This window comes from Alexandromys fortis, unplaced genomic scaffold (genome assembly GCF_014885135.2).
Source record: "Alexandromys fortis isolate MF-2015 unplaced genomic scaffold, M_Fortis_MF-2015_v1.1 scaffold_30, whole genome shotgun sequence".
Lineage (NCBI taxonomy): Eukaryota > Metazoa > Chordata > Mammalia > Rodentia > Cricetidae > Alexandromys > Alexandromys fortis.
In genome coordinates this window covers 13260011-13270494 of record NW_026067922.1, presented here as the reverse complement: position 1 = coordinate 13270494, position 10484 = coordinate 13260011, and the positions used below count along the sequence as shown (strand labels likewise).

Below are 10484 nucleotides of genomic sequence, written 5' to 3'. Positions count from 1 at the left end.
ACTGTGAGTATGGTTACTGGGAGCCTTTCCTCTGCTAAGCCTGCACAGCAGGTGTAAGCCACTGAACCCTAAGATTTGTCTTTCAGGCCACGGGTAGTCTGTGGTGTGACTTTTCACAGCACTGCCATCCAAACCACGTATGTCCAGGCAAAGTGGTGTGCTCTGTGACCTGTTGAGTCCAGATCTGCGAGTTAGAAACAGATGCTGCAACCTCACCCAGATCATAATGACTTGAACGCATCCCAGCCTTCCTGTGTTGCAAACTTGATTCCCGGCACAACTTTGTGGAGAGGTCAAGAGCATGGGTGGGATGGTTCAGTGAGCCAACGCTGTCAGGGTTCCCTGTCTCCATCTATTTCTGTCTATCTACCCACCCATCCACCTACCTATGTCTCTCTCTACATCCAGCTCCATCCACCCTTAAACACAATGTCTGGTGATCCTCCACCATGTAATGAGAGCACAAGCCTTTCCGCGAACCCTGACTTGAACTTTCCAGCCAGGTGAGCTTCTGTTTGTTATAAACCGCTCACTTTTTGCCCTCCTGCCCGGCAAGGGCCAGCTGGCAAGGGTACTACTACAGTGTCACAGGCAGCCCAACTCTATGGTGAACCGCCAGCTGTTAGTAAAGGTACAGGTGCTGAGGCCAAAGCCCAAGTCCTAACAGGTTCTCTGCAGCTGCCAGCTCTAGCTAAGGCATCAGATTGTTCCTTCCTGTTCTGCAGCAAGCGTCCTGGAGAAATGAAGAATTCTGTCACTAGGGAGCAGAGCTTCTTCAGGGAAGGCCTCCAGTGTAGACCTTTATATCTATACCAGGAACTCAGGGACCAGAAGAAAACACCCAACTCTGCCCTGGGACCAGCGCAAGAGCAGACTCATCCCGGATGCTTTCAGGATGGAGCAGAAGACACAGCTCAGATGAGAACCAGGCTGATATCAGAGAAGAAAGCCCACATCCTGGTTAGACTTTTAACTACTTGTTACAAGCTAGAGTCACTTGCAAAGAGGGAACTTAGGTTGAGAAAAATGCCCTCACTTCATTGATCTGTGGACAAGCATGTGGAGTGTTTTCTCCATTATTTAATTATCGATAAAGAAGGGCCAAACCCACCGGAGGCGGTTGCCACTCCTGGAATCCACTGTCTTGGAGGGTATAAAAAGACAGGCTGAGGGAGCCATAGGAGCAAGCCACTCATCAGCACTCTTTCGCGACCCTCTCTCTCAAGTCCTGCCTTCCGTTCCTGCCCTGACTTCCCTGAACGGTGGCCTGTGAGCAATGGGATGAAATAAAGACTCTCCTCACCAGATGGCTTTTAGTCTTGACATCTGATCACATCAGCAGAAAGGCAAACTAAAACAGTCTACCGGACAGTGACAGGGCCTATTAGAAAATAATAATAATCTCCAGTACCCATGGGCATCCAGAAGGGAGACCTGGGAACACATTTCTTCTTTAAGATGGACTCTAGCCCCATCCACAGGGCTCCTCATAATGGCCCCATTTAGAAGGCAGGACTCTCAGAACATTGACCACAACAGTGCTGCTGGGGTTTGCAAAGTGTGGCAGAAACCTGCCAAGCACTGGGGAGCAGGCCCACTGTGCAGTGTGTGGAGGGAGGAGGAGACCGTTGTGCACAGTGTAGCTTGCAAGGATGGGGTCACAGGAGCTGTAAACGATGCTGGATCAGAATTCAAGCTAACAGGAAATGCACCTGTAAGATACTGCTAAATGAGGAAAGAATATGATCCAATGCTGGCCGAAGGAAATAGTAAGTACAGATGGATGCATAGACTCAGAGAAAAGAATGGTAGTTTATGCTACAGAATAAGAGCCACTGAGCTGGGGAGGTGGCTCGGTCTAAGGGGCTTGCCTTGCAGGCAGGAGGACATAAGTTCATTCTCCAAGACCCCATCGGGGAAAGCTGGGCGTGGCAGCATGCAACTATAATTGCCATGAGTGGGACAGACTCAGCCAAATTAGTGAGCTCTAACTTCAGTGAGAGATCTGCCCCCAAAACAAGGTCAAGGCCTGGGGAGATGGCCCAGCAATTCTGTTCCCAGCACCCACATTGAACAGTTCACAACAGCCTCTGACTGCAGCTCCAGGGATCTGATGCCTTCTTCCAGCCTGTGTGCATATGCATATATGTACTCAAACACACCACAAACGTGCACACAGACACACCCATGCACATACACAAAAACAAAAGAATGTTTAAAAACAATAATAAGATTGGAAGTGACTAAAGAAGGCATCTGGTGCAGATCTCTGACCTCTATAATGATGTAGGTGGGTCTTCTATCTATCTATTGTTTCATTGGTTAATTAATAAAGAAACTGCTTGGCCTGATAGGTCAGAACATGGGTAGGCAGAGAGGACAGAATGGAATGCTGGGTGGAAGAAGGCAGTGAGGCAGACGCCATGCCTTTCCTCTCTGAAACAGACACAGGTTAAGATCTTTCCCAGTAAGCCACCACCTCGTGGTGCTACACAGATTACTAAATATGGGCTAAAGCAAGATGTGAGAATTTGCCAATAAGAGGCTGAAACTAATGGGCCAAGTAGTATTTAAATGAATACAATTTGTGTGTAATTATTTTGGGTAAAGCTAGTTAGTGACCAGGAGCCAGGAGGCAGTAAGAGGCCCGCAGCTCCTTCTACACTATATTAGCCCATGTACATACCCATATATGCACACCTGCACATACACAAATAAATGAACAAAATTTGCACCCAGGTGGTGCCGTAGCAGATTAGTGTTCTCCCATCTCCAGCCCTTTCTCTGAGATTCATGCTATGAGCACTTATCCATCTTAGGTTCTAGGGAAAAGAAATCACATTTTGGTTTTATCTTTCAGATCCCAGGGAGCTGAGTCACAGGTGTAGTTGGCAATGCCCTCAGTGGTTAGTTACCCTGGGTGTGCCCTGGTTTCTTGTGTAGGATCTTGTGGTAGTTTGAATGTAATTGGCCATCATAAGCTTATAGGGGGTGGCCTTATTAGGAGACGTGGCTTTGTTGGTGTAGGTGTGGTCTTGTTGGGGGGAAGTGTGTCACTGTGGGGGCGGGCTTTGAGTTCTCATATGCTAGAAATACCACCCAGTGTCTCAGTCCACTTCCTGTTCCATAAGCAAGATATAGACAAGGGGGTCAAGGACAAGGGTAGGGAAAGAGAAAGGGAGGTAAGGAAGGCTTGGCAGGGGAGGGGGATGAGAAAGAGGAGGGGAAGCTCTCCAGTCCTCTGGGAAACAACACTACCTGGCCCATGCACTAGCTGTATACCCCCAAGTCAGGCTCCCTGAAGTGGCTGCTTTAACCCATAGAGGAGTCAACAACTGGAACCTTGGACCAGTGCACTCTGGCTCCCCCTTCCACATAGCTGCTCTCGTGGATCTTACCACCAGCCCAGCCCCAGCTCTGCCTACACGTGTACCCTGCCTGCTGTCATCGTGAGGTCATGTTGGCATGCCCTGGCAAGGTTCTGGATGCACGGAAGAGCTCAAGAAACATCTCTGCCTCTGTTCCTTAGTTCCAGGGGCTGCACACCATGGCCTACGACCCTCTTGAAGACATGAGTCAGTCAGCTCTGTGTCCACACTCTGCCTGGATGCACAAGGCAAGAGAACGCTTTGGATGCAACACTGGGCCGAGAGTCTGTGGCGCCTGTGCTCTTCCTAGGGATCACTGTGAGGACAGCATGCGATCAGTTGGCATCTTCCTGGATGGAAAAGGAGAAATGAGAGATGGCGCGCTCCAGAACGTGCCTGGTGCGAGTGCCAGTAGACAGAGTCCATTCTTCTGGAAACTGGCTCTTCTTGGGTCCTTTGAAGAGATCAGAGCCTAGCCCTTGGCCACCCGGACTGCAGGTAGTCAACGAGGCAGCTATTTGACAAGAGAGTCCCAGGAGACTCCTTACTATTTAGAGAATGCCATGACAAAAATAAATAAAAAGCAAGCACCCAGATGCTGCATTTTAATATTTCCCAAGGAAATTCAAAACCAGACAAGAAAGATCCCAGAATGAGAGCCAATGCAATCTTCTGCAATCTAGGCTTAAATGACCACAAATCTCATGACTAGCTTCCCCAGCATCACTCCCTGAGAGACATTCGCAACAGAGTGGAGCCCAGGGCACCTGGCAGACTGGGCTCAGTGTGTTTTCCGTTCATGAGGAAGATCTGAGTGCAAAGGTCCATTCTAGCAGGTGCTCATTCTAGCAGGAAGACACACTGCCCGGGTGTGGCGTGCAGGGTGGAGGAGAGCAGATTGCATGCAGTAATGAATGGCATGTGTGCATGCGTGCATGCGTATGTATGTGCATACTTGCAGCGTGGCAGTGAGCACGGACCTGACCTGCAGGTGGAGAAAGCAGGGCCGCACATGCAGGAATGAAGGACACACTGTGTGGAGAATAGTGCTGCCTACAGACCTGATCTGGGGCCGGGGTGGGGGTTAAGTGTAGACAGCCACAAGAATTGCCCAGCAAAGGCCTAGTCCGTGCCACGTTTTGAGTCCACTTCGTAAGTCCTAGCACAGTCGTCTTTCTCTCTCCTCAACACCCCCAGAGCAAATCAGTCACTTCTTCACCTCACACCCTGAAAGCTGGGAGTCCTTGCGAGAACACTGAGCCTACCCCAGCCATGTAAGAGCCAGGCCATGGTAGCCTACAGGGCTTGGGAACTTTGGGTCAGGTACAAAGGTCAAATTGCCCCATTGCCCTGCAACCAACTGCAGGGCACTCAGGTCTGGCTCCTTTTGCCACCATGACAACCTGCACACAGAGCCATGGATATTCACTGCCAGCAGGCACATCAGAAGATTGATCTAAAAAAAAAAATCTTCTTATTCCCAGTGACTTGGCACCTGCTCAAAAACATGTTTTTCTTGTCTTGTTCTTTTTTTCATTTTTTTAAAATTTGTTTTTGTTGAGACAGGGTCTCCTAAAGTCCAGACTACCAAGGATGACCTTGAAGTCCTGATATTCCCAAGCCCAAGAATTACAAGGACTTATCACCTCAGCTGGTTTACTCACAGCTGGAGATGGAATTCAGGGCTAGAAGCAGTCCACCCACTGAGCCACATCCCAGCTCCAAAGCGCACATCACTAAAACAGAAGCCCTGGATTGGTAGCTCTTGAGTCAGGCAGACCTGAGGGGCCCTCGCTGGCAGCTGAGACCTGCATGCTCATGTGTCCACAGGGCAACCATAAACGACAAGTTTGAACAAAGTGTCTCCTTGATATTTTTCACCCCACATTTAATTCATGATAACTCATATATTTCTATACTTGTGTAACCCATCTCACCAGCTCTGTGAGTTCAAGGACAGCCTGGCCTACACAGTGGGTTCCAGGCCGGCAGGACTATACAGTGAGACCCCCCCACATCCCCTCACCCCCCACCCCAGTCTCAAAATTAGTAACAGTAGCCACATAATTGCTCTGAGTTTCTTTCTCCAACTAGCAGGATAACACAAAATTGAAACTAAACAACAGAACAAAAAGTAAGAACTGTCAATCATCGAGGAGGGAACCAGGTCCAGGGGGAAGGTTCTGCTTATCTCTAAAGTGTTTCTCGTGGCTCCGCGCAGGACTGGGAGAAAGTGAGCAGTGTAGGAACACACCTCTTGGTGCCACTTCCGCCACCTTGGCATGGACTTTGAGGGGTTTGCAACTTCGGTGCTTAGAAGTGCTTCTAGAGAACCTACAGGAGCATTGCCTAGGAACCTCAAACCGTCCCATAAAATTAAAGGGCCCCTGTCAAGGCCAGTTCTGGATGGATGAGCCTCAGAAACCATGCACTTCCTTGGGAACCTCAGACAGTGCCGAAGTCATGAGTGCAAACGGAGGCTGGACCATCTGTCCTGTGACAGCAGCTGTCCCGTGACAGACTCTCACATCCCCAGGGCCGCTTCCCCCACAGCGTCCGTGCACAGTCTCCCTCATCTCCCCAGGCAGCATCTGTGCCACCTGGAGCCTCAGCTGCCTGACACCGACTCTGACATCTGCCTCATGCCGCGTGCAGCTCCTCCCTGCCCCACGCCCCAGCGTACTGCCAAAGTCTTTCCATTCCAGCCTGAGGCCCACCGTGTTAGCTGTGCAGCACCCTCTGTGGCCTCAGAGTGGCCTTCGTGGAGCTACAGACAGGACAGACACAAGGTAAGTAAATGTTTGGTGAACAAACATGCCATCTTGGTTTCGTTCCTCTGAAGCCCTCAGCGCACCCAAGCACACAGCCTCAGACAAAGCAAAGCCCCCAGGACTCTGGCCAGCTTGCCAATTGGCAACCATCTACCTCTGGTGAGGTATGTCACGTCTCTCATCCTGCCGCTCACCAGGCACTCCTCCCACCCAATCCAAACAGACCCCATGCTGCAAGTCTCGGTGTCCATGTCCCTTCCTCTAGGCAGCCTGTATGGATAATCTCCTCATTCATGTATCCCATGAACATGTATCCCGAGTGTCCGCCACGGCTCTGGTATGTGATGGACCAGGCACAAGCAGAGAACAAGATGGACATGGTTGTCGTCTTGTCTGGTTTCTCATCAATGAAAAGAATGATAAGCATGCTTTCTGTGTTGTGAGAATTCTGGGCTCATTGAGTGGACTGCTTCTTGGGTGATCTGCTGAGCAAGGAGCAGACACCTATTTGAGCTATGTTACTAATAATTCTTCTGTTCTCATTGATCTGCTCCCCCTTTTCTTTGTTTATGACAGTTACACACACACATGTATATAATATGTTGTGATCAGGTTCACCCCCGTTACCATCTGGCATCTCCCTTCCTTTCCCTCAGAACCCTTTCTTCTTCCCTCATTTCCCAGGGACTAAACCCTTATAGATAAAGACCACCCCTTCCAGTGACCAGTAATAGTCACCAGCTCCTTGGGTAGGAATGGAGCCCCCTGGACCCACCCTTTATGGAGTCTTATGTAGGTAGCCATAGCTACTGTATGTCTAGGGTTGCTGTTTCATGGCCGTCGTCTCCATCCTCCAGCTCTTCGATCCTAGCTCCCCTCTCTTCAGTGAGGTTTCCTGAACCTCTCCGCAGTGGAAGTGGTACAGGTGCCCTATTTCATTCTTACCTGCAGCACAACAAGCACCAGCCTTTGTCCTCCCTGCTTGTTTGGTCGCCGCACTCAGACTTTGAGAAAGCAATGTCTGCCCTTGTGTTCAGAAGACACAAAGGAGGTAGCTTGACTTTCCCCAGGCTGCTCTGCTTATGACTGGCTTTAGACCCAGGATTTCTGACCCCACCACTGTCACATGGCTCTGTCCTTGTAGGTTAGTTTTTGGGGATCCCACGCCTCATGCATAAGCTGGGCAGTCTATCTCTAGTATGTAGCAGACCTGCCACCAACTTGTTACACCAACATGGGACAAGAGGACACCCCTGGAAAGAGCCTCGGCCCAATAGGTTTGGGAATGACGCCCTCCTTGGAGGTGGGGGAGGGGGTGGGCTGGACAGAAAAGCCCCAGGTAATGTACATGGAAATTCTAACCGGAGAGCCTGCACCTGGCGTTTTTTGTGTCTCCCAAGACAGCTGAAGGGAACTGTAGGCTAGGCTTGGCCAGCGCTGGTTCCCCAGCTATTGTCACAGGTGACCTGGAGGAGCCGCAGCACACCTCACAGATGGCCACTCCTGCCTTAGAGGTCTTCTGTGATAGCACTATTTAAATGCCTTCCTAGAATACCTTGGAAAGTCCCTGGGGTCATCCTTGACCTCAGTTCAGAGCCCTGCAGCGCTGCCTATTCCCCCAGGGACTTCCTTGTGTCCTACAGCTCCTGTCAAAGTTGGGTCCTCTCCCTGTGGTTCCTGGGACCTAAAGGGAGACTCACTGCTACTTGTCCAGGCTGAGGGCCACAAGGTCATCACCCGTGGGCTCTTCTCCAGCGACGCCTGTTCATCCTGAGCATCTGGTTTGTCCTGTGGCAAACACTCAAGGAGTCCAGCCCCAGACAGACACCACATCTTCCGACGGCGTGACTCAAAAGTTCCAGGGCCTAGTGCGAGGTCACAGGGAACCAGAAGAACAGGACTCAGGGTTGTCCCAACTCGGAGCCACCGCACTCTGCTCAAGCCTTACTGCACACAACTGCAGCTGCGGAGAAAGCAACCTGAACACGTGATCAGGCACTGGCTGGCCTCTAGGGCAGGGCACAAGCCTGAGCCCTGGGGAAACCCCACTTCGACAGAAGGCAAGGTCCTTGGCCTTGAATTACAGGCGGCAGCAAGGCAGAGCCAACACAACTGTGTGCAAATGACCCCGTCAAACCCTCATCTCGGTAGAGCTGGCCCCAGCTGCATAGACAGACCGCTGAATGTCAAGGACCCACATAGATGCCAGCATGAAATGACAGGAGATGACCTGTGTCCATGTGCAGCAAGTGTTATATGGTGGCCAAGCTGGTCCACACGCAAAGAGGTTCCAGAACCCACCATGAATGGTGCCTGGAGCCTCCTCACTTGACTTGGGCACATTTTGGAAGCTATACACCCCAAGCAGCCTAAACAAAGCCAGTGTCTGTCTAGAGGAAGGTACCTGAGGCATTCTCCCATGAATGGGCCTGTGATCTGCAGGGCCTGGGTGCCAACACATCCCTAACACCGGGAAAGGCAGAGCCATTCTCTGAAACACTTCTCCACAGGCATGGGGTTCTCATACCTACAGTGGGTTCACCTAGACGGACATCTTACCCACCTGCATATTGAGTCCTCCTCGAGTGACACCTTAGTGAGTGAGTCACCAACTCTTCGGACCCGTGACTGATAAGAACCGATATGCATCACGGGCCAGCTCGGGCAAGCCTCAGAGCCCATTCCCCGCCTTTCCCCTTCCTCTTGTGGTCTTGGGAGACCTCCACCGTAAGCATCCTGCCTCTGCAGTCCTGGTTCAGGTTATCCTGGGATGACAAGGACACAGCTCCCTGCAACCAGTGACACTGCACCCAGAGGGCTGGTCCAACCGGGACTCTGACTATGCCCTGCATTCTCGGGCAGACAGCCAAGAGCTTCACCCACAGAGGAAGTGGCACGTAACACAGCAGCCGGGGCCAAACCAAAGCAGGAGGCTATTTTTATCTTCCCAGGGATCTGCAGCTGGGACCCCGGCAACTACAGGGCATCCTCAGCTCTGAACTCATTTCTCTTCAGTCCCCCGCCAGTGCTCTGTCATCCCCTGACCCCCCCCAGCCCTCCCCAGGGAACTGGAAAAGTAGATCAGGTCAGATCGACACATTCTTCATCCTGCCATCTCCACTGGGCAAGCTAATTACTCACCAAATATTCCAAATGGGTAATTGCTACCTGCATTAATAATGACAAACCACCAGCAAGAGAACAGAAGTGGACCGTTTCTGGGAGCACACGCCCCCCCCCACCAGGATTTCTGGATGTGTATGAGGTGAGTGGTAGGTCTCCCACCGGTGGCCGGTGAAACTGAGAAGCAGCGCAACCTGGAGCTTCCCCACGCTGCACAGCCACCTCTTGTCTCCTTCTGCACGCAAGTATATACATGGGCACAAACATGTCTACAAACCTGTGCATAGTCATGCATACCACATGCCAATGCATCTGTGCGCATAGCTCACACATGTGCACACAGCACACAGGTAAGCATGTGTATACCACACATGCACATCACATGTACACAGTCAACCACCTGATTCACTTACATAGGTACGTGTCTCAACATACACCAAATACACACACCACACACACCCTACACACATACCACACACACATATCTTACACACACACACCACACACACCCTACACACATACCACACACACATATCTCACACACACACCATACACACATCTTACACACACACCACACATACACAGCTACCACACATATAACACACACACTCACACATTACACACACATATCTCAAACACACACATAGCACACACACCACACATATACAAACACCACACATACTACATATATAACACACACACTCACACATTACACACACACACATCTCAAGCACACACATATACCACACACGTAGTACACACCCCACACATATAAAATATACAGACACACAACCCACATACACACTCACACATTACACACATCTCAAACACATACCCCGCACACATAGCACACACCCCACACATATAACACACACACATTTTACACACACATTTCTTATACATATACTTCACACATATTGCGCGCACACACACACAAATACACACACACACACACCACAGGTTCCGTGGAGAACAATGCTCACCCAGGATTTCCACAGGCCACTAGAGTCCCTAGCTTACTAGGTGTTGGTAATTAAAAGAACATTGTAAGCTGTAGGAAGAAAGGGGGGAAAGAGAGCAGAATGAAAAGGGGGGGGCATGTATAATTCGGGTTCTTAGAGAAGCTAAATAAGAAGGAGAACCCAAAGAAAAACATATAGGCATCCTCCTGAATATTAACCTTCATCAGGCGATGAAAGGAGACAGAGACAGAGACCCACAT

At 50.5% G+C, this 10484-nt stretch overlaps 1 long non-coding RNA gene across 1 annotated transcript in view; it reads right to left on the bottom strand.

The window, feature by feature from the left end:
- LOC126501361 (uncharacterized) overlaps positions 1-8104 on the bottom strand; it is a 151885-nt gene extending 143781 nt beyond the window's left edge. The window contains exon 1 of the long non-coding RNA XR_007591652.1: positions 7840-8104. This is a non-coding gene — a long non-coding RNA (uncharacterized lncRNA). The remainder of the gene's footprint in view (positions 1-7839) is intronic.
- Between the last annotated feature and the right edge of the window lie 2380 nt (positions 8105-10484).